General features: G+C 45.7%; 1 protein-coding gene across 6 annotated transcripts in view; it reads left to right on the top strand.

The window, feature by feature from the left end:
• The window catches only part of RHBDF2 (rhomboid 5 homolog 2), a 339,409-nt gene that overhangs the window by 48,139 nt on the left and 268,727 nt on the right, over positions 1–22,543 (top strand). The window contains exon 1 of one of the 6 annotated variants that reach the window (XM_069200229.1): positions 18,463–18,685. The exons of the other annotated variants lie outside the window; for them this stretch is intronic. The gene's annotated coding sequence lies outside the window, so the exon portion shown is untranslated. Of the gene's footprint in view, positions 1–18,462; positions 18,686–22,543 lie in introns of those variants that run through there. 6 annotated transcript variants of the gene reach the window in all.

The raw sequence follows: 22,543 nt of genomic DNA, 5'->3' as shown, positions 1-22,543 counted from the left end.
GTACGATCATTGGACTACTAGTGCATGTGAGTTGAGGTGAGGAGAAGCTCAGGTTCCAAACCAGGGCCGACTCTAGGGCGGTGCGACCGGTGCCACTGCACAAGGTGCTGACTTTGAGAGGGGTCTCCCTGTTTGCAAGTATATTTTAGTTCTAAAAGCCGTTTCCTTGCCTCCAGCAATTTTCAGGCAGCAATAAAAATGTATAGATATCTGTGGTGATTAATGTTCTGCCTGGAGAGGGTTTAGAGTTTTCTACTGTGGATGTTTTAAGATAGTGAAAGAACAAGTACCATGCAGATCACACAGTGCATAAAATCCAAATAGGTCAAGAGGTTACTGCTTTTGTCAGAGAGGTGCTTTTGTTACTTACAGTTGTACGTTAAAATCCTAATACAGAACAGTAAACTATTAACTATCATCAAAGAACTGCTTGCGTTACTCAAGGTATAGACTAGAACCTTTATTTTTTTTCCCCACGCTTTCATTATCCTAATTTTTCAAAAAGGGTTCAATTGGATATAAATCATTTCTTGTTATTAAAGAGAACCAACAACCATGGTGTTACGGTGCACTCTTAAACTATACAGCCTACCAATATGGATGACATGTGACTCCTACATCTTGTAGTGCTCTGGCTTGTGTAACATTTCTTATACACTGATTTACACACTAAAGATTGATTGGCTCTGTGTGATGCAAAGTGCTCTGACACCCTACACGGGAATGAGTGGTGCTACAAAACTAATTAAATGCACCTGCGAGAGAGTGGTAATGGAGACTTGAGGGGCACTGTTAAAGGGTGGTAGTGAGAGGATCCGTGGCGGAGGTAGTCATTGGGGGGGCACCAACAAACATTGCGGCACAGGGTGCCACCAGTGCTAAGGCCGGCCCTGTTCCGAACCCCTGAAATAGGGCTACTACAGTACTACCTAGTAAGCATGGACCGTGCTATAGTGCCACACGTAAAAGAGTCTGTACACAGAAGTGCACTTTCCTCCAAACTTTCAGCTTCCTTACTCTTGTTGTTTACAAGAACATAGATTCCAGCTTTGCTAATTTCGATACAGAGGTCGTGGGAAATGACTCTTCTCCTTCCCTATTATAGAATTTCAAATAAGGAATGCCATTTTTTTTTTTTTTTGCATTATATGGTGCACTATATTGGGCACTGCTTTGCTGATCTAGCACAAATATTTTTCTACAAGACGCTTCCACGAGGACATTAGTTTGGAGTGACCCATAAAATTCCAAACCCTCTGCAAATCTTTTTATACAGAGCTCAGAAAAACAAGAGCAGCAGACTTCATCCCGGTAATTACCAGCTACAATATAGTCCAATCCCAGGAGTTACATTTTGGCAGGTCAGTCCTGCTGGAATGCAATATTGAAAGGACGTGTAATAAGCACCAACATTCCCATGTAATGCCCGAAAACGCGGCGTAGTTGCTATTAATCGGTCCCAATACTTGCGGTGGCGGAATGAACCAGGTGTGATCAGTATCTCACATGCCTCCCAGACACTTGGCCACTGTAATGAAGACCTACGTATTTTTCTCACAACAGGACCCGACCTGTCTCGCTGAATAGAAATACCAGAGATATGAGAGAGGTCTTGTTCATACATTTCCGAGAAGCATCATTGTTGTCAGGGCTGAGTAGCAAATCCAGTACTCTGGCAGGTACCATGTATTCAAGCATCCGGCACGGACTCAGCACCGCTACCATAAACCACCGTCCAACACTTTGATACCTTGAAACATCCCCATATCTCATGTTTTGAATGTACCTGCTGAGAGTGGGCATCTGGGAAAGACAGTACTACACGGGGGGGGGGAGGGGCATTTTATTCAGTGCAAGTGGAGTCCCATAAACCTTGTATGAAAACTTACAATGAGTTATTGTAAACCTGTTATTACGGTTTAAATTCCACTATGGGTTGAAATGCTCCTCCAGTTTCTACTTACAGTATTACGTGATTATGTGCATTCATGTAATCGGCACCCAAAAGGCACAACACCTTCTATACAAAAACAAAATAAACAAATGAATTGACCTATCCGGAGTTATTTAAAGTCAGCATTGCCAAAGCAAATATATTAGACTTTAGTAGAGTCCAAATATTTTACCTAGCTTTACTACTGCACAGACACAAGTACTATATTGGCACCAGCAGTTCATGATGCCTCACATGGAAGAGATACAGCATAGGCATCGTTACAAGCGTTTCGCACACAAACGGGTAGAGCACTGCCAGCAGCCATACTTTCTTTTTTGTGTACATTGCACAGTTCTAGGACGGACACCAGCAGGGCAGAGTTCATTGTCCCTCTCTCTTTTTAGGTGGAAGCCTATCCGAGAGTGCAGCTGTCTGGTTTGCTGAAGACCTCTTGGGGGCATTCGGAAAGCTTCCCTGGGAACGCGTTCCAGCCATTGCTTACCATTGGCTTTGTAACTCACAGTTGGTTGCTTTCTATTTACTGGCTTTGTTTGTTTTAGGCTCTCCAGCTTCAGTTAGTTCCTCCCGTGAAGCGTACCCTGTTTTATGTATTCTTCCACAAGTGCTCACTTTTGTAAATAGTCCTTTAAATCTTGTCCCATTTGCTGTGCATTCAAAGACAGAGGACAAATGTCAGGCTGTATCTTCGGAGGGAACTTGGTGTTTACTTTTCCTTCTCTGACTTCAAAGTGAGAGGATTTATCTGACAATCTGGGATTGAAAAAAGAAAGGCTTTTTCTAGCGCACAACAAAACATAAATGTCTGTAAGTGAATTGTGCAGATATTTCTGAATATATCACAATTAGGAAAGAACAAATGAAACACATTTTTTGGTAATTCTGAAGTGTTTTTAGGAAGATCAAAACAAATCAATACACTAGCTGATGACATTTCCATACATTATCGTTTGTGCACCGTATAGTTTCATCAGTAAAACTGGATGCCTGTGCAAGTATAATGATCATTTCAATTGAATGTGTTAACTAATAGCAGAACGCTACAACAACATGCATACTCCACTCTATACCCCTCCACTCTCTATTTTGACACACTACTCTGACACTCTACTCTACTCCAAGACACACCACTCTATGACCTTCTAACCCCTCCACTTCACTCTAAAACACTCCACTCTAGGACACTTTACTCTCTCCATTTCACTCTAGGACACTCTACTCCCTCCACTTCACCATGGGACACTCCGACACGTTACTGCACTCTAATTAGCTCCCTCTATGCCACTCCATGGCACTTAACTCTACTCCACTTTGACACTCCACTCAATGACACTCCCTTTTTGCCACTTCACGTCCCTTTACTCCCCTCTATGCCATTCTGTGCCACCCTGTTTTATGCCACTCTACACCCTTCCACTACTACACTATGCCACTTTACTCCCTCCACAACATTCCACTCTACAACACTCCACTCTATGCCCTTCCACTCTTTTCCACTCTGACACTCTACTCCCTCCATTCCACGCTACTCCATGACATGCCTTTTAACACCATTACATACCACTCTACTCCAATCCATCCTACTATTTTCCACTGTACGCAACTTCCTCTACACCATTCCACTTTGCCACTCCATTCTCCTCTACGCCACTAACTGTTAGCCATGCTGAACAGCAGCCGCGGTGATGTACAACATGGCTAAAACACATTGGGAAGGCAAATAGCTCTTCCATAGGTGAGACTTATTGCCTTTGCCAATGCTAGTTTCTCCCTCTTGTTCTCTGAGCAGATCCAGTGGAAGATTCTGTCACATAAATAGAATGGGAACAGTATAGGCCATGTCTCTGCAGGATTCTCCTGATGCACCAAACTAGTACAGCATGGGCATTAAGAAGGGTTCATTCAATTTCACACAACAGGTCCACAGCAGGAATTAGTAATGCAACGTTATCTTAAAGTTCTCTAGCTGGGTAACCTTAGCTTGAGAAAGCTCCAGTGTTGTTGAGGAGAGAAGTAAGCCACAGGAAAGGGACCTTTTGTTACCACTGTTAAGGATACGCCTCACTGTAACGCATCATCAGGAATGCAGCTTAATTTTCTTTTTGAATGGAATTGGACAAGTATCCTGCAACAATCTAAAAACTGCTATGAGATTGACAACCCCCATCCAAGAGGTAGACCACCCAAGCCACAACTGTTGTGACTGACTTCAAGCAGCCATTCAGACTGATTCTTCTGCAGGGCCCTATTCTGATTGGATGGAAGGTTTCAGAAGTTCTAAGTGACCACCATTTTTGCTGAGTGAAACATGGTTTGAAAGGAAAGGAAAGGAAAGGAAAGGTGGAAAGTGGTATTCTGCATTACAACCTCATCTTCCAGACTTAACCCTGACGAAAAGTGGGGGCAATACTGGTTTAAGTTACCACAATTGTAACTGACAGGGCAGGCTTCTTGAAAAACTTAACTTGGCAAAACACGTCTTTCTATTGTGTTCTTGACCAACAGTGTTGGCACAGTGGGCACGCAATGACTAGCTGGTGCCTGTGAAGCCTTAGAAGGCATGCTGTGGGCAGCAAAAAGGTGTTTGGATGACAGTGTAATCATGCCTCTCTATGGATGTGAAGTGTGCAGTACCTTCCAATCATCTTTGAGATACGGAAAACTTTGCAGAGGAGTGGATAGAGGGATCTGCTGTTTATCTCAGACACCAGGATCTGAACTTCTGCATCAGCAATGGGAAAGAACCAGTCTGAGTGAGAGCAGCTCACCAGAATAGGCAGCCACAAATGATAGTTTATTTGTGACTGGGTGCTCATAAAATCCTTAATAGACAGCTTCTTGCCAAAAATGATGCTTTTGAAAGTCAGCACAAAGGAGCATCTGAAAATATTAATTAGGCTTGGGTGAAGTTTGCGGAGTTCCAGACATAACCCTGACGAAAAGGGTCAGGAGTTCTGCTATTCGGAACTCTGTGAAGTCCGAAAAAACTCTGCCGCCCTACGCAGAATTCTGCAGCAGCGGAGTTTGGGTGAGTCGCACTGTTCGTGCTGATTTTCAGTGACAGGTGTTTCTCCTGCGCTGTAAAATCAGTGTGAACTGCATCACGTGGAGTGCCAGAGGGTGCTAACTTCTTTCTGCCACTCGAGTAGATTTTCTACTTAAGTGGCAGCTTCCTCAACATGAGCAGCAGCTTTTTCAAAGCAAGCGACCTGCCGCAACCACCTGCGTTCAGAAATCACGCTCACGTTCACCAACTTATTGATTTCTCTCACTCGTGCTCGCCAACTTAATGTTGGTGAGCTGCCCGAGAGTAAAAACTCTGCTGCGCACTGCTTTGCTGAGTTTTTCGGACCTCTGCGCGGAGTGGGGAAAACTCGGTGAACTCCACCAGCGGAACGGAATTCCTTGCCAACCCTAATATTAATTAGTTTTAAATAGCACTCGTGCTCCCATGGGTATAGGCCCTATCCCACACTTAACTAGATACTTATAATAAAGGAAGGCTAAACACCATCTCATACTGGCTGCTGATAGGCCAAAACCCTACATATAATTGCACTTGTGCATGCTATGGCAAGAGGGAAGACAATCAGTTGCTTTGCAGTGCTTCTTCAAGCTTCGGATAGAAGAATAAAGCCATTCTTTATGCAAAGCTGAAAGTACAGTCATTCTTCATTCAAAGTTTGAAGTACAGCCATTCTTTATCTAAAGCTTGAAGTACAGCCATTCCTGAACTAAATCTTGAAGTAAAGCCATTCTTCATTCAGATCTTGAAGTACAGCTATTCTTTATCCAAACCTTGAAGTACAGCTTTTCTTTGTCCAAAGCTTGAAGTACAGCCATTCTTCATTCAAAGCTTGAAGTACAGCCTTTCATCATTCAAAGCTTGAACTACAGTAATTATTTATCCAAAGCTTGAAGCACAGCCATTCTTTTACCCAGCGACTGAAGTACAGCCATTCTTTTACCCAGCGACTGAAGTACAGCCATTCTTTTACCCAGCGACTGAAGTACAGCCATTCTTTTACCCAGCGACTGAAGTACAGCCATTCTTTTACCCAGCGACTGAAGTACAGCCATTCTCTATCCAAAGCTTAAAGTACAGCCATTCTCTATCCAAAGCTTGAAGTACAGCCATTCTCTATCCAAAGCTTGAAGTACAGCCATTCTCTATCCAAAGCTTGAAGTACAGCCATTCTCTATCCAAAGCTTGAAGTACAGCCATTCTCTATCCAAAGCTTGAAGTACAGCCATTCTCTATCCAAAGCTTGAAGTACAGCCATTCCCTATCCAAAGCTTGAAGTACAGCCATTCCCTATCCAAAGCTTGAAGTACAGCCATTCCCTATCCAAAGCTTGAAGAACAGCCATTCCTTATCCAAAGCTTGAAGAACAGCCATTCCTTATCCAAAGCTTGAAGAACAGCCATTCCTTATCCAAAGCTTGAAGAACAGCCATTCCTTATCCAAAGCTTGAAGAACAGCCATTCCTTATCCAAAGCTTGAAGAACAGCCATTCCTTATCCAAAGCTTGAAGAACAGCCATTCCTTATCCAAAGCTTGAAGAACAGCCATTCCTTATCCAAAGCTTGAAGAACAGCCATTCCTTATCCAAAGCTTGAAGAACAGCCATTCCTTATCCAAAGCTTGAAGAACAGCCATTCCTTATCCAAAGCTTGAAGAACAGCCATTCCTTATCCAAAGCTTGAAGAACAGCCATTCCTTATCCAAAGCTTGAAGAACAGCCATTCCTTATCCAAAGCTTGAAGAACAGCCATTCCTTATTTTAAACTTCAAGTATGGCTGCTCTTTAACCAAAGGTTAATGTATAGCTATGTTACTTAAAACAAGGCTGTTGTTATGGGAAGCAGCCTGAACCACGACTCCCAAACAACGAAGTTGTGGACAACGAAAGGAGAACAACACTTTTGTTAACCACGACTTCCTTGTTCGGTGCCTTAACCATGCATGTGCTGCACCACGCACATGGGTGGTTAAGGCACAGAAGAAGGGAGTCAGCTGAGGAGGAGGACGTCATCAGGTAAGTGGGACTGGGGCTGTTTTAGGGGCGGGGAGGAGGAGTCGGGGCATTTTTAGTTTTAGGGGCGGGGGTCAGGGTATTTTTAGGTTTTTGGGGTGTGGGTCGGGGTGGATTAGGGGTGGTGGAGGGGTCGGTATTTTTAGTTTTTTGGGGTGGAGGGTCGGGTTGGTTTTAGGGGTGGAGGGTCACGGTAATTTTAGGGGCAGGGTGGGGATTGGTTTTAGGGGCAGGGTGGGGGTTCGGGGTAATTTTAGGGGTGGAGGTTGGGGTGATTTTGGGGTGGGGTAGGGGGAGGTCAGGGCATTTTTAGTTTTAGGGGCGGGGTGGGTATTTTTAGTTTTTGGGGTGGGGGTCGGAATATTTTTAGCTTTTCGGGGTGGGGTCGGGGTATTTTTAGTTTTTGGGGGTGGGGTTGGGGTATTTTTAGTTTTTGGGGTAGGGGCGTGGTTTTAGGGGCAGGGGTGGGAGGGTCACAGTAATTTTAGGGGTGGGGGTGAATTAAGATTTTAGGGGTGGGGTCGGGGTAATTTTAGGGCGGGTGGGGGGGTTGGGGTAGTTTTAGGGCAGGGGTGGGAGGTCGGGGTACTTTTAGGTCAGGGGTGGGGTGGTTGGGGGGGTTTTAGGGGCGGGGTGGGGGGTTGGGGTCGTTTTAGGTTTTGGGGATGAGGTGGGGGTTGGGGTGGTTTTAGGGGTGGGGGTTGGAGTTGTTTTAGGTTTTGGGTGGTGGGTGATTTTAGGGACGTGGGGTTGGGGTGGTTTTAGGGGTGGGGTTTGGGGTAGTTTTGGGGGTGGTGGGGTGGTTTTAGGTTTTAGGGACAGGGTGGGGGGTTGGGGTGGTCGGGTTGGGGTGGTAGGGGTGGGGAGTCGCTATAATTTAGGGGTGGGGTGTTGGGCCGATTTTAGGATTTAGGGCCGGGGTGTGGGTCGCGGTAATTGTAGGGGCGGGGTGGGGGGTCGTGGTGGTTTTAGGGGTGGGGGGGTCGTGGTGGTTTTAGGTTTTGGGGGTGGGGGTTGGAGTGGTTTTAGGTTTTTGGGGACAGGATGGGGTGGTTTTAGGTTTTGGGGACGGGGTGGGGGTTTCGGAGTGGTTTTAGGGGTGAGGGTTGGGGTAGTTTTAGGGGTAGGGTGGTGGGGTTGGGGTGGTTTTAGGGACAGGGTAGGGGTTGGGGTGGTTTTAGGGGTGGGGTTGGGGTGGTTTTAGGTTTTTGAGACAGGGTGGGGGGTTGGGGTGGTTTTAAGGGTGGGGTGGTTGGGGTGGTGGGGGTGGGGAGTCGCAGTAATTTAGGGGCGGAGTGGGGGGGTTTGGGATGGTTTTAGGGGTGGGGTGTCAGGGGGTCGCATGCTGGAACCAGGCACACCGTTCACTAATGCCTTTACAACGAAAAATCGTTAAGGCATTCGTAGTGAAGGCATTGATGGTAACAACGCAGTTGTTGTTCCGACTGTGTTGTTCTGGCATGCGTGATTCCAGCATGCGTTGTTCTGACATACATTCTGTTGTTACAAGTAACCACGTGATAACCTGCAAGAAACAAAAAGGACAACTGCTATTCTGCACACAAAGGATGCCCCCATTACTGAAGACACTCAATGATGATGATTACAAAAGTATGCGATTGGTTTCACCTGTTGCAGTATACACTGTGCAGCAGATATCACTTGTCTGAAAATTACTGGAGTGAAGAACCAAGTGTAAGTGAGAAGCAACAAGTCTGCCAAACCTAGTTTTAGAACGTTGCGTGTACCAACCCTGTGTGGCTACTTAAAGTAAAAGTGGTTTGGGTGCCGGGATTCTGCCGCCACTCTGGATGTTCTCGAAGGGTAACAGGACCCATGATTTAGAGTGAGGACATATGAAAGGGCAGTGCTGGGAGCGCATAACCTCCCGTTCTCTGGGACTGGTAACATACCTACAGTCATGCTTGTGAGATTTTCTCACCGCAGTGGCAGTCGCTTCTGCTCAGGTTTTATATTTTAGTAACCGCATCACTTTGTGACATAAGAATTCAGTGAAGATTTTTTTTCTTGCATTAGGCCAGATCTCCCTTTAGCGGCGCTTTACATGAAAAAGTTCAACTTGCGAGAATTCAAAAGTGAGAGCTTGTTCTCTCCTAATCTGTCTTTTACACAAATAATATTAATAATGGAATATATCAGGTTCTACCCCAGTATCAAGGCCGTTTCCAATTGATTTGTTGCTATTCCATTTTGAAATATTTTCACCTACTTTTGAAAGAAAAACAATGTCTCTTGCTGTAAAATGGGTGTAAGTGTCATATAATCAGTACCTGTGACAGCAAAAGCACCCAAATGTGTTTTAATGTGACCAGTGGGGTAAGCGTTGTTTTCCATTGTGTGGGGCTAGCTTGGTGCACGAGGGCCTGCTGTTTTCAACCACTGATGGGAGGCCTCCTGCGGCCATGTTTTTAGATCGAGCATAGCGCGCAAGTTCTGCTTTTCTGACGTGTTAGTATGTATCTGGGCTTTTAACCACTACCAACGCACGCCCACCACTATCACTCGTTCATGGGGTTGCCTTTCAAAAATCCTTTCTCTTCCTTTATGTTTGCCTGTCCATAGGGCGGTTTTGTTCCCGCCTTGGCCATCGACCCTGTTATATGGTGATACTTTTGCCGATAACTTTGACTGCAAGCGAACTTCTTTTTCCTTTTGTTTGTCTCCTTCACGCTTACCGCGGCAATTTGAAATGGCATGCTTATGTCAACTGTTTTACTTTTTATTTTCAGTTTGCGTGGCAAGAAGTCATTTTCAACACAGACTGCTCTAACTCGAGCAAACGCGAGACCCATCGCATTGCAAATGCTTCTTTTGTTTAGTTTTTAATGCCGTCTGATGCTGCTGGATTGACCTGGATGCTGGAAGTGCAGAAGTTGTTGCCCTTGGCGTCCCTTGTCGATTTCTGTGCATCTTTGGACACTCGCCATAACCTCATCTGAGACGACTGGGATGGGATAATGTGCTGAGACCCCTGGCACACAGACCACTTCCACCGCCTACTGTGCACTGCCGCCATGCAGGAAATGAGGGCACAAAAAGGGTTTTCTGCTACAGACCCACTCGGTAATGGTGACCTGGAAATGTGTGTTAGCTTAAAGGAGCGCCTACGTCAAGGTGGAAATTTAGCTTTTTTCCTCATTTGGCAAGTGTTGGAGGAGGCTGAGCAGGAAGAGTCTCTGGGGTTGGAGGAAGGTGGGATTAATATCTGAGTTTATGCAAACGAAGCATTCTCCATGAAAGAACTCCTTCAACCCAAGGTTTCCCTCCGGTTCCACTTCCCAGTCTGTCTGGAGAAGAAATGGCGGGAGCAGACTCCTCACGCGCCAGAAACTACGATCCAGTCCCTGCCCATTGGCGCCCTGGCATGGAGAAGAGTGGCAAGACCTGTACCAGTCTCTGAAATCTGTATTTTCCTTGCAGCAGGGACGCAAACGCCAACCAAGGCTACTTTAGGACCCCACCGCGCCTCTCCTCCAGGTCATCTGGTGTTTCACAGAATAGTTACAGAGAAGAAATATAAAGTAATATTTGTCTCCATACATATGGATAGAATTTGCTTCTGAATGAATTTACAATAAATGGGAGATTTGTTTGACAAAGCAGTTATTTTTGGCAATGTATGGGTTGGAAAACGGAGTACATTTTCATAGATATTTGGAAAAGTGAATTATCACGTTTGTAACAGTCTGCCTAATAATGTGCTGTAACCACAGCTAGGTGCAAAACCAGTGAAAGATGGGCAGGGTGTACTGCCCAGTTTTTAAAACCACATCATATAAAGCTAGTGGTGTGCTTGGACATATACCACGTTGAGACGTTACACCCTATAAGAACAAAGGTATACATAAGCTCATTTTGCTTATCATTTGCAGTATATCGGTGTCAACGGCTCTTCGTGTGTTGTCCGTTATCCATGCAAGCCTTCATCAGTGCTGTGAGTAAGGTACTACTTCGTCAGGGTGGGAAAGTACCAGAAATCAACAGTGCTTTGAGGCCAGGCCACACTGCTATAAAATCTCTGCGGAAAAAATAACAAAAAGCATTCCTTTGGTTGGTTTTATACCCATCCCTTATTTCTAGAGGAAAGTATGTAGTTATGTCCACAAACTTCCTCGGTGTTTCCCCACATATGAAGTTCCATAACTAGAGCTAAGGTTGACTACTGTAACCCACTGCTGAGCAGCTGCACAAACAGACCCTGGCCATGCTCCGAGCAACTAAAACTGCAGCCTTGTGAGCAGTGACTAACAGCTCCCCGGCAACATGTTCCTTGGGATTATATTGGTTGTCAGTGATGGAAAGAGTGCAATCCAGTGTTCCTACAGTGACAGGCTGGGCATCGTGAGGAACTGGGCTCTGGAATATCTAACAAGTAGCTGTACCTCGCACGGCACATGAAGAAGTAGCTGCTGAAATGTCTAGTGTTACTCAAGGTTGGCATCAGTTGGGTAGTGGGGTGGAAATTTCCATTGTGGGCGTCTAAGCTGTGTAACAACTTTCCTTATGATTGACGCCTAAACAAGAAGTTACCATGATTTTGACAGAACATTGAAAGTCAACCTGTCCAGTTGATCCAGACATTTCAATAACTTGGAAAGCAGATACTTGGGTGTGTGCACCTTTTAAGTGCTATTCCAGCATCTTTAGGCTTGTGTGTATGTGTTTAGGAGCTGTTTGTACAGTGCAAAATCTAGCCAAAAGTCAGTGGGGAGCTGTATAGGGTCAAAGGCAAGGTTCTACAGGTCAAGTATTGCAGTGGTCCCTTTTGAGACAGTGTTTATTGTACATGGGTTATTGTTAGGTGTTTTCCCCCAACTTTCTCAGCTGCAGCAGGGGTGGGGATGATTACTGGGCTGATGGTATGCCGGCACATAGGCAACAAAAACATCATTACTGTCCTGTTAGAGTTCATGCTGACAGTCGGCACCAGCTTGGTCTGCCAGCAAGAGCTGCATGAGGCACCACTGATTTTTGGGGTAATAGTTCAAAAACCTATACTTTTTGCTGGTGACTGGCCTCTCTAGAACCAGACGGCTTTCCTAGGGCTCCTTTCTTGAACGTGTGGTGCTAGGTACAGAGACATCAACCATACTCCTATTGGCTGCCGCAACAGTCAGTCAGTAGTCTGTTCTTTTGGCGTAGGGAGACCAGGCCTTGCTTTCCACGTTTAGTGTTAAATCTCTGGGTGAAAAGTCACCCAGCATTTGCCTGTGCTCTAAGAGGGCAATTTTAGTTCTGCCTTGGTACCCAAGTTATCCTGATACAAATTCCAGTGCAGAGCCTTTTTGGTCTTTCTCAGTGGACATTTTCCAGACAGAGGATCTGTTTAAAAAAAAAAAAAAAAACGGATATAAGGCTTAGTCAGGCTGTGGAAGGGGTAGTCAACTTAACATGCTATGAAACTATTAAGTTGCTACTGTGCCCCCACCTACGTATTTTCTTTCAGTGTGCACTACACACACAGTAGCAGGGCATTAGCATTTGTTAGTGGGTGGCACCTGCATACATTGCCTCCATTCACTTTCTGTTTACTTTTCTCTAACCCATTTGCTCTCTCTAGCTCTCCTCTTTACTATCGCAAGAAATTTTAAAGTTCCCACTAACCATTCTAATCCAGCCCTTTTTCTGAGATTTCTTGGACTTGTAGTCCTGATTTGATAGTTGGGTAAACAAAACTACAAATCCCAGAGCACATAAGAAAATACTGAATTGGATTAGCTACTCGCACATGGAAGTGGAATATCTAAGAGCTCAGTATCTCTTTTCCTCTTGTGCGTGAATTGCATTTTTTCACAGTCTGAGAAGTGAAGGTTTTCAATATTAACTATTTACAACAAAGTCTGTGTTGTTACTTCATTGTCTTAAACAGTGAACAATCACTGACAAATCCAATAGTCCTGGCTGGTTTTAGGTGTATATCAGTTGCTCTGTTATTTATCTGTCAGTTGTTGTGTTATATAAGTGGATGCAATAACAAAGTTTTGAGGGGCAACAAAATACCAGTTGGGTGGCACATTATGGGAATCACAGAAAATTAGTTTGTGTTTAAGCCATGCCTTTAGTTACACGGGCCACTTTTTCATCCCACTTAAAGCCCTGCCTGTTCTGGCCCTCACATGCTGTATTACTGAACCCTAGCGGTCACTGGCGTAGGAAGTGTGGGGGACGCGTGGTATGTATTCCCTCCCACCCACAGATTTTGTAGTGTGGGGGGACCGATGGTGATGGAATGAAGGTGTCTCAGGTGGTCACCTACGCCCTCTGCCCCTTTGTTTGTGCTGTTTACAGCTGCCCACATTAAACACCTGTGAGAACAGAGAGAGAGAGGAGCAGACAACAGTGTTTGCTGATTGCGGCCATCCTCGTCCCTAACCCCCACCTGCTACCTTGAAGACGAGCCTTACAGGACAATGAGGAAGAAGTAAAGAGGGAGCAGAGTCCCACTCAGCCTGATGCCTGCAGGCTAGAAAGGAGAGTCTCAGAAATGCAGTATTTGTGTTTGCCGAGGATCACACCACTTGGTGAAAGAGGGAAGGTGAGATTGATCCCAGATTTTATCTTTTTACACTACACAGGCTACAAGAAGGGTATCCCTAACATTTACACTTAATGTGTTTTTATCTACATAATGAAAGGATAGATTACAGCGTGGGTAACTGGGAGAAGCCATGTTTATTTTTGGGCCGTTTTGCCTAGTATTATTATTATTTATGTTATCATTGTAAGCATATTGAAGTATATTATCTTGTCCATTGTTTAACATTCTTGTTTGACTTGTATTATAATTTTGTTTTATTCAATTTTCAAGTTTCATGAGTACAGACAGAAACAATTAGCAAACAAAAAATAACAGTTACGTGTGGATACATTGGTAATAGGTCCATTGGAATTATGAGGCAGGAGATGGCCAAATTATGTTGACTAAATTATGCAGCAAGCAGAGACAAATTATTCATCATGTGATAGTATTTTATTTTGTCATTTTTGCACTTGTAAACACTCTCTCTGGTCTTAGGCTGCACCTTACTAGTACCTGTTTAAAACCTAAATATAGCAACAAGTAAAAGAAAGGCTACCAATCACCTTTTGCAAAGAGACCTTCCACCTTGCAGTAACTTGTCACTGCATTTTTAGTAACTTTTGAACCGTTTGAATTAGAAGTGTTTGAATCTGCAGATTATTCAGCAGATGATGTATTTTGTGGCAAATGCGGCAAATCCATAATTATGTGAAAAACACTGCAGCGCACAAACTCATTACTCCAGTGGCCCTGTTGATAGTCAACCAAGCCATCAGCAATATCGTGTTCATATCACTGCATTAGCATGAATCTGCACACATTTCACAGTTTTACAGGAAAATACAGTGAGTGGGGTCCATGCCCATAAGAGCATGTGTAAAAGGCCCTAAATAGCAAGGTGCATTTTGACTATTGCAGTGGATAGATGGCATATTGTATTCCAGTCTATCAGCTATCCAAGCAATGGCAGCATTAGCATTTCATGGCCACAGGATTCTTACTCTTGTATGTGGGTTAGGCTAGAGGAGGTTGATGTTTCAACATCATCCTCTTCAGCAGCGTGGACTATAAATGTGCATAGCAGACTTTGAAAATCTTTGTGTCTCAAGGAAGGGCGTGTTCTGCATATATTTTAATCTGTGTTAAAGAGGGCAAGGTATCTCAGACAATCTTCTGATGTGTATCGTATTTGATTCACCATAAATATCCCATTTCGCACAGTGGCCCTCTAACTGATGTAGGTGTTGCGGACAGTGCACATGTCCAGGAGATGGGGGTATGGAGGTTCAGTGTGCAGGTTCACCCAACCTTGCATGAGGTTTTAACATTGAGTACACAGTTCTTAATATAAGGGATAAAGTACCCCTTGTCGTACATTATAAGGAGTTCCATAACTATATAGAGGTTGAAGCCTATCCGACAGCACAGCTGTCTGGTTTGCTAAAGACATTTACTGGACTTTGGAAAGCTTCCCTGGAAAAGCATTACAACCCTTGCTTACCATTGGCTTTGTGGTTTGTAACTCACATTTGCTTCATTTCTGTTTGCTAGCTGTATTTGTTTTAGGCTGTCCAGCTTGCGTTTGTCCCTCCCCTAGAGCATTTCTTGTTTATTGTATCCTTCCACCTATTTTTGATTTCTGTAAACCAGCGTTTAAATCTTGTTCTCATCTTGTCACGTTTCCTGTGCATTCAAAGACCAAGGTCAAATGACAGGGTCTGTCTTCCCGCAGAGCTTGGTGTTTCTTTCTTTGGCGTCAAAGTAAAACGATTTATAAGACAGTGATGCCGGCTGCTGGGGGTGTGCTGGAGAAAGGCTGAAGAATGCTGTTTTTCACCACACAACAAAATTTAAATGACTGTAAATTAAATGTGCAGATATTTAAGAATATTTGTGGTGGAAACGAATATTATAATATGATCAAAACAAATCAATACACTAGGTAATGGCATTTCCACATATTAACGTGTGTGCTATGTACTTTTAGCAGTAAAACTGTATGTCTGTGCAAATTAAATATTCATTTAAATTGAAGATGTGGTGTTCGTAATGGCAGGTTGGTACCACACCATGCATACTCCATTTTCTGCCACTCCATGCCGCTACACTCAACCCTGCACCACTCTACGCCACTTCACTCTACGCCACTTCACTCTACTCTGAAACAACCTACTCTGTGACACAGCACTCTGTCACTCTTCTCCACTCTGTGCTATTCTATGCCACTGCACTCTATGCCACTTTAGTCTACTCTGCACCTCTGCACTTTATGCCACTGCTTTCTACATCACTCTACACCACTGCACTCTACGACCCTCTACTCTGCAACACTACAAACTACAGCATTCTGTTCTGCCCTGCACCACTCTACACAACTGCACTCTACGCTAGTGCATTCTATGCCACTCTGCTCTACACCACTGCCCTTTACGACACTCTACTCTGCAACACTGCACTCTTTCCCACTGAACTCAACGCCATTCTACTCTGCACTGCTCAACTCTGTGCCACTTTACTGCACTCTACAACAGTGCAGTCTATGCTGCTACACTCTATGCCACTCAACTCTCCAACACAGCACTCTTCCCCACTGTACTCTATACCACTGTAATCTACCTTGCACCACTCCAGTCTACCATGCACCACATTGCTCTAAAACACACCACTCTGCACCATTGCACTCTGTGCAGGGCCACGCCACTCGGTGCCCACGAGTCTTCACCACTCTACACTATTATACTCTACTCTAAACCAGTGCACTCTACACCACTTTACTCCAAACCAATGCACTCTATGCCACTGCATTCTATACCAGCTACTCTGTACCACTGTACTCTATGCCACTTCACTCTAAATCACTCGACTTCACTCTACGACATTACACTCCATGACATTCTACTCTTTTAAATTCTACTCCACTGTATGACACTTTACTCTAGTCTGTGTCTCTAAGCAACTCTTTCTAAGCCACTCCATGCCACTTTACTCCACTCTATTCTATGACACACTACTTCCCTCTGTGCCACTCCAATCTATGCCACTCCACTCTATGCCACTTCAATCTATAATCTACTCAACACTGACACTTTATGCCACTCCACAACAATGTACTACGCTCAAAGATACTCAATTCGCTCTATGCCACTCCATGTTACTTTACTCCACTCACTGACAATCCACTGTTCTTTCTGCCTCTCCACTCTGACACTTCACTCTAACACTCTACTCCGCTCTGATACTACTCCACTCTACAACACACTACTCACTCTGTGTCACTCTAAACCACACCAATCAATGACACTCTACGGCACACCATTCTCCTTTACACCCTTTAACCATGCTGAACAATAACCACACTAGTGTACACATGGCTAAAACACATTAGCAAAGCCAATACCTCTTGCATAGGAGTGATTTATTGGCTTTGCCAATGCCTGTTTATAAGGTATAGAACTCCGCTGTGACTTACCATATCCTTATCATGAACGCCAGGGGGTACTTTATCCCATATAATACATGGTCACACCGTCAACTTTCCCGCAAACCAGTTAAAATGTTAGTGCATAACTTCTATCATTGTAAGCTACTACAATAGAGCATATGAAAGAAAAGCAACATTTCATTTGTTGCTTTAAACAGCTCCATTAATTATGCTCCGTGACCTGACCTGACCTGCCTTTCACCTTGGCTGCTGGCTCTGGCAGCAGGCATTGTGACATCAGAACTCAACTGTAATACCATTATAATAGTCGAGTTCTGACTTTTCTTTATAATCAGTGACTTGGTGCATCACAAGTAGCTGATTATAAAGAAATTAGTGACTGCTATTTATTCAGGGATTACAGAATCCCATGCATTTTATCTAGCTTGTAACACCAAGAGGTTCTTCAGTGTGAATGGTCCCAGTTTTGACTGATGTGGAGCTGAGCTGCCCAAGATCACACAGAATAGAAGTGTGTATTAGAACTATAGTTTCAGAGCACAGTCTATAATTGTTGTACCTGATCATTTTTTATATCTCCAGTGCGGTTTCAATTTGAATGAGGCGAAGGGCATGATTGGTGTGGGGAACAAAGGGTTTGATCATTTTGTTTTTTCTTTTTCTTTTTTTATTCTTGGCTTTATTTGCTTGGTGCATGAAGGTGCAAGGTTAATGAACATTGTATTGTAACAGTATTTATATAGCACTTACTACCCCTGATGAGGCGTGGAAAACAAGTCTTTTTTCGCATTTGGTCTAATTACTTTGTGAACGTAAATAATACTAAACCATATTTTCAAACTGTGATTGCATGTCTTCATTTCATGTCCAGACTATATGTTTGTGTACATTATAGGAGCCTGCAGTTCGCAAACAACGGGCGATAGAATCGATGGAAAAGTCCCCATGGCCTCCCCTCTTCCCCCCCCCAATATAAATGCCTTATCTGGTACGCCCCAACCAGCGGTGATGGGCTTTGTACCCCTGTTCTTCGCCTTCATTCTTCCCCCAAACACCTTCTCTCCCCTCTCCCCCATCCCCCCCTTCTCTTCCTGAGCCCACAAGCTGCAGAGGTGACAGGGTCTCCAAGTGCCAACCCACACATGACCTCTTCGTGAGCCCTCGAGCCCAGGGGAGACAGGCTCTGTACCCCTGTGCCCCTCCCTCATATCTCTACCCAGGCAAGCTCTTTACCTGGCCCACTCAATACCCCTGTTCCCCTCCCTCATTCCTTTAGCCCCACTGGTTCTCTTCTGAGCCGGAAAGGTGAGGGGCTTCGTATACCCGTGCCAGCCCTGACCGGTTCCCTTCCTGAGCCCTCATGCCGCAGGGGTGACGGGCTGTGTACCACCCCACCCCTCCCTCATTCTTCTACCGACAAGTCCCCTTCCCGGGCCTCGGAGGTGAGGGGCTCCGTGTCCTCGTGCCAGCGCTGACGGGCTCCCGTCCCGAGTTCTCCAGTCCTGGGGGCACCGGCTGGAGCCGCCTCTGGTCCGCCCGCCTCCGCCCCGCCCGCTGGCGGCGGATTTCCTCACATGTGGGCAGCCTCGGCTCCGTCATGTCAGTCAGTGCCTGAGAGTGAGACTTTTGCTGTCCGCGCTCTCGGCACTGGTGCCCCCCTCGGTGAGCTCCGCAAGCGTGGCTCGGCAGGAAGGACCGGGTGCTGCCGAGAGGTAGGGTGGCAGGCTCGGGGGTGAGGGGCTGGCTCCGACAGGTGGGCGGGGAGAGTTTACCAAGCGCCTCCTTGGCAGCAGTTGGGCTGAAAATAGGTTTGGGGGATGGCACTGAGCTGCCAGGAAGCCCCCTTCCTTGTGGATACTGTTGTCGTGCTCTTGGTTTGTTTGTTTTCCCTTGCTGTGCTCGGCCGCTTTGCCGTGCAGGACTCTTTTGCTATTTCTTGTTTCCGTCTGACAGCACAATAGCGCGTTTCTTGCTCTCTGGACGTTTGCGTTTGTTCTGTTGGCGCTATGTTTATGGTAAATTTCTTGAACGTTTTCCAAAAGAGCCTCTACCCCTCCCTCCCCACCTAGTATATTTGTTTTCTTCAACTTATTGCAAGTAGCTGCTTAGTGGTGAGCTTGTTGGTTTTCTATTTTTGTCTCCTGGTGGCTCTTCAGCACTGGCTCTTTGCTTTTTTTTTTATTCTGCCTTTCTTCAGAGCTTTTTGCATTTGTTTTCCCTGGCTTCCGTTCGCAGTCTCTTCTGCCGCCCTTGCGGACTTTTCTCTTCCTTACTCCGATGTTTCCTTCAGTATCCTTTTGGCATAGGCTTCTATTTTCCATTGTTTACTTCCAATGGCCTCTTTTCATTGGGTTCGCAGGTGTGTTCCGTGGCTTCGTGGCGCTAGACTCGTGTTTATTAAATGCGAGTAACATCCAGATGCCTTTTAGAGGTGGTCATGGTTGTTTGTTTTCAGTGGCATTCTTTCATAATCTCTTAACACTATGCACTTTCTGTGGCATTTGGTGGTTTGCTTTCTGAGGCGCTCTTTGGGCCTGATCCTTCAGTGAGCTCGTCTTTCGTTTGTTGGTTATTTGACACTACACATATTTTTCTGAGAGATCCTTCAGATGGCCTTTTGGCGCTAGGTTTACGGCTATTGCCAGTGTTTTACTTCAGATGATGTCATGGGCCTGGCTTGTGTTAGACGTGGCTTCCAAGACCAATTGTCTAGGCTCTTAATCGGTACAGTTGAGTGACTTTTTTTATTAAATGACTTCTAGGAGGTAGGCTTTGTCAAATCTATTGCAAGAGGACTAGTGTTGGCCTTTAGTGCCTTTCCTTGAACAGTATCTTGGAGCTGAACATGTGTTATTCCTTGAAAAGACATAAGGCAGCTGGATAGCCAAGGAACTTTGGGGAAAAAAAAATATTTTCCCAAGTGGAAAACTTCCTGACCTAGAGGCTCAAACAGAGATATTTGAGAGGTGAGGAGACCTCTCAAATATCTCTGGTTGAGCCCATAAGTCAGGATTTTTTTCCATTTGGGAAAAAAATGTTTTGTTTTTTTCACCATGTTTCTTGGGCTTTTATTGTACAAGTAGGAGCAGGTGCTTGGGTTTGTTTCCCCTCTTTCCCCCTTTGGGATAACATCCATTAATTCCTTGTCATAGGCTTCTTGGCACATGATTTTGTTTTAGGCCAACACTTTTCCTTCACCCTGGCCAGTGATTTTGATGAGATCCTCCCTAACTGACACCGAGTCACATTAGTTGAGAAATCAAATCACCACCACCAACTTCCTGTTGCACACTTGAAAAAAGCCTGTTGTTGCACAATACACGTGTGTCTCAAGGGTAACGTTGCACCCTGACACCCCCGCTTGCAGAGGCAACTGTGGAGTGCATGTTTTGAGAAGGATGGCCAGGGAAATCCGAGATGCTTTGGGACAATGGGTATTGGCGATTGTAAGTTTGGTGTTTCCCAAAATTCCTTTTTCAGTGCATGAAGTTTTGTGGCGATTCCTGATGGGGAAGAGAAGTGGGCGTGATTCTGGGGGAGGAAGAGACACTTAAACATCCTGTATTCTCCACATTTCTTCGTCCTACTGGAAATGACGTCTTACGCCACTGGGATTTCTGCACAGTCAGTCTTTTTCTCCACATGCATGGAGCCCTAAACCCTCTGCCTGCTTTCATGCTGCAGTGAGCTGTGAACTTCCAGAGGTGCTTTCCAGGGCCCTGATTCCGTATTTTTTCACCTCTGCAGCGCGATTTTTCAGCGACGTGTTCGTCAGCTCAGCACGGAAAAAGATATTTGCATCAACCAGGTTAAAAACGTCCGGTGCTAAACTGCACTGCACCGTTTATTGTAGTATCTGACCTCTGGTGCAGGGAGCTGTGTAATCTGGTGGAGTTCTCCTTGTATCCTGTCATCAGCGCCCTCATTCAGGCTTTCCTTGTAAAGTGAGAGACACTTTATCTCGTACTGCATCGACTTCCTCAGTTGTGCTTTCCTGAAGCAGTGAGCTGTGCACTCTGTCATGCTTCCTGGTGTGGGGCTTTGCCAGCCGTCTGTTGTGCTTTCCGGAGTCAGTGAGCTGTGCAACATTAGTCATGCTTTCTGCTGCACAGAACTGCCCAACCACAGTAGGATCCGGAGGCCTCCAGACGGCCCACACTCCCCCCACCAGAAATACACAGATCGACAAACTTAACTCGTTGGAAGTGGTTTTTATTATTAAAAACATTTCATCATGAGAGTTTAGTGACCATAAATCAAATCTGACAGGATCCCTTCCCGTCCTGAACCACCATTGGACCACACAGGTGACCCATGTCTCACCTGTATCCATAGGAGGGGCGGTTACCCTGACTACACCGTACCTTGTCCTAATGTTTCGGGTTCCGCCCCCCCCTCCAAACACCAATCAGACTCTGGGTGTAACGGGGCAGCCAAGAGCCGGAGCCCCATGTCCCCCCCCCAGCGATCTGAGCTCTCTTACCCCCTGATCTGGTGTGTACATCCGCTGGTTGGCTCAGAGCGTCCGGATCCTATCCCAGGTGTCCTCCCGGGGGCCACACCTTGGGGACCCCCCTGTTGTTTCTAGTCACATTTATATCTCAATTTCCGCTAAACCATACTTCACAACTTAACTAAAGGAGAGGGTGGGTGGGTCAATCGCGGGCTCCCGCGTGAACCCGGCCGCCACAAAAGGTAAAGAAGGGCTTGCCTTCTTGGGGGGGGCTCTTAAATAGCCCCCCCACCGGATTGCAGCGGCCGGATCCGGCCAGAAACCAACGATGGCCCCACGTTTGGCCCCCTGCTGTACTTCCGCCCCATGCCTCGCGAGGCACGGGGGCGGAAGTCCGGCCAGCACTGTGCACCTCCGGTGCGAAGAAAGGGGGAGTGAGCCATGGGCCTCGGAGGCCCCGCCCCCTAACGGGCCGCACCCCCCCATTTTGGTGAGGGCGCTTTTCCCTTATCCTACTCTGGACCTGTAATCTGTGCACTACAATAATGCTTCTTGGTGCAGAACTGGTGCAGCACCCTGCCAATGGGCAGCAGTGCTTTCCTTGTGCAACTAGCTAAACATTGCCAGTGATGCCGCCTGGTGTTGTGATTGTCCACCATTAGTTGTGCTTTCATGGAGGAATGAGATGTGCAGTGGCGATGATGCTGCCTGGTGCATGTGAATTCCCACCATCCCCGGTACATCATCAGGGATTCTGCCTGGTGCAAGTGACTGCCCAGTTGTCCTTTCCAGAAGGAGTGAGATGTGCATAGCCATTGATGCTGCCTGGTGGTACATATGACTGCTCACCATTAGTTGTACTTCCTCCGAAACAGTGACATGTGCTTGTCAGTGATGCTCCATGGTACTAGTGAATGGCCACCATCAGGTGTGTGCTTTCTTGGAGCAGTGAGGTGCATTGTCAGTGATGCTGCCCGGTCGTGCATGTGACTGCCCATCGTCATTGTACCTGATGCTCACCTACCAGATGTGCATCGTAGGAGATGCTGCCTGGTGCACTTGACTCTCCTTCATCAGTTGTGATTTTCTGAAGCAGCAAGTTGGGCAGTCTCCAGCA

The sequence above is a fragment of the Pleurodeles waltl genome, chromosome 7 (genome assembly GCF_031143425.1).
Source record: "Pleurodeles waltl isolate 20211129_DDA chromosome 7, aPleWal1.hap1.20221129, whole genome shotgun sequence".
Classification (NCBI taxonomy): domain Eukaryota; kingdom Metazoa; phylum Chordata; class Amphibia; order Caudata; family Salamandridae; genus Pleurodeles; species Pleurodeles waltl.
This window is presented reverse-complemented; position numbering and strand designations above follow the sequence as displayed.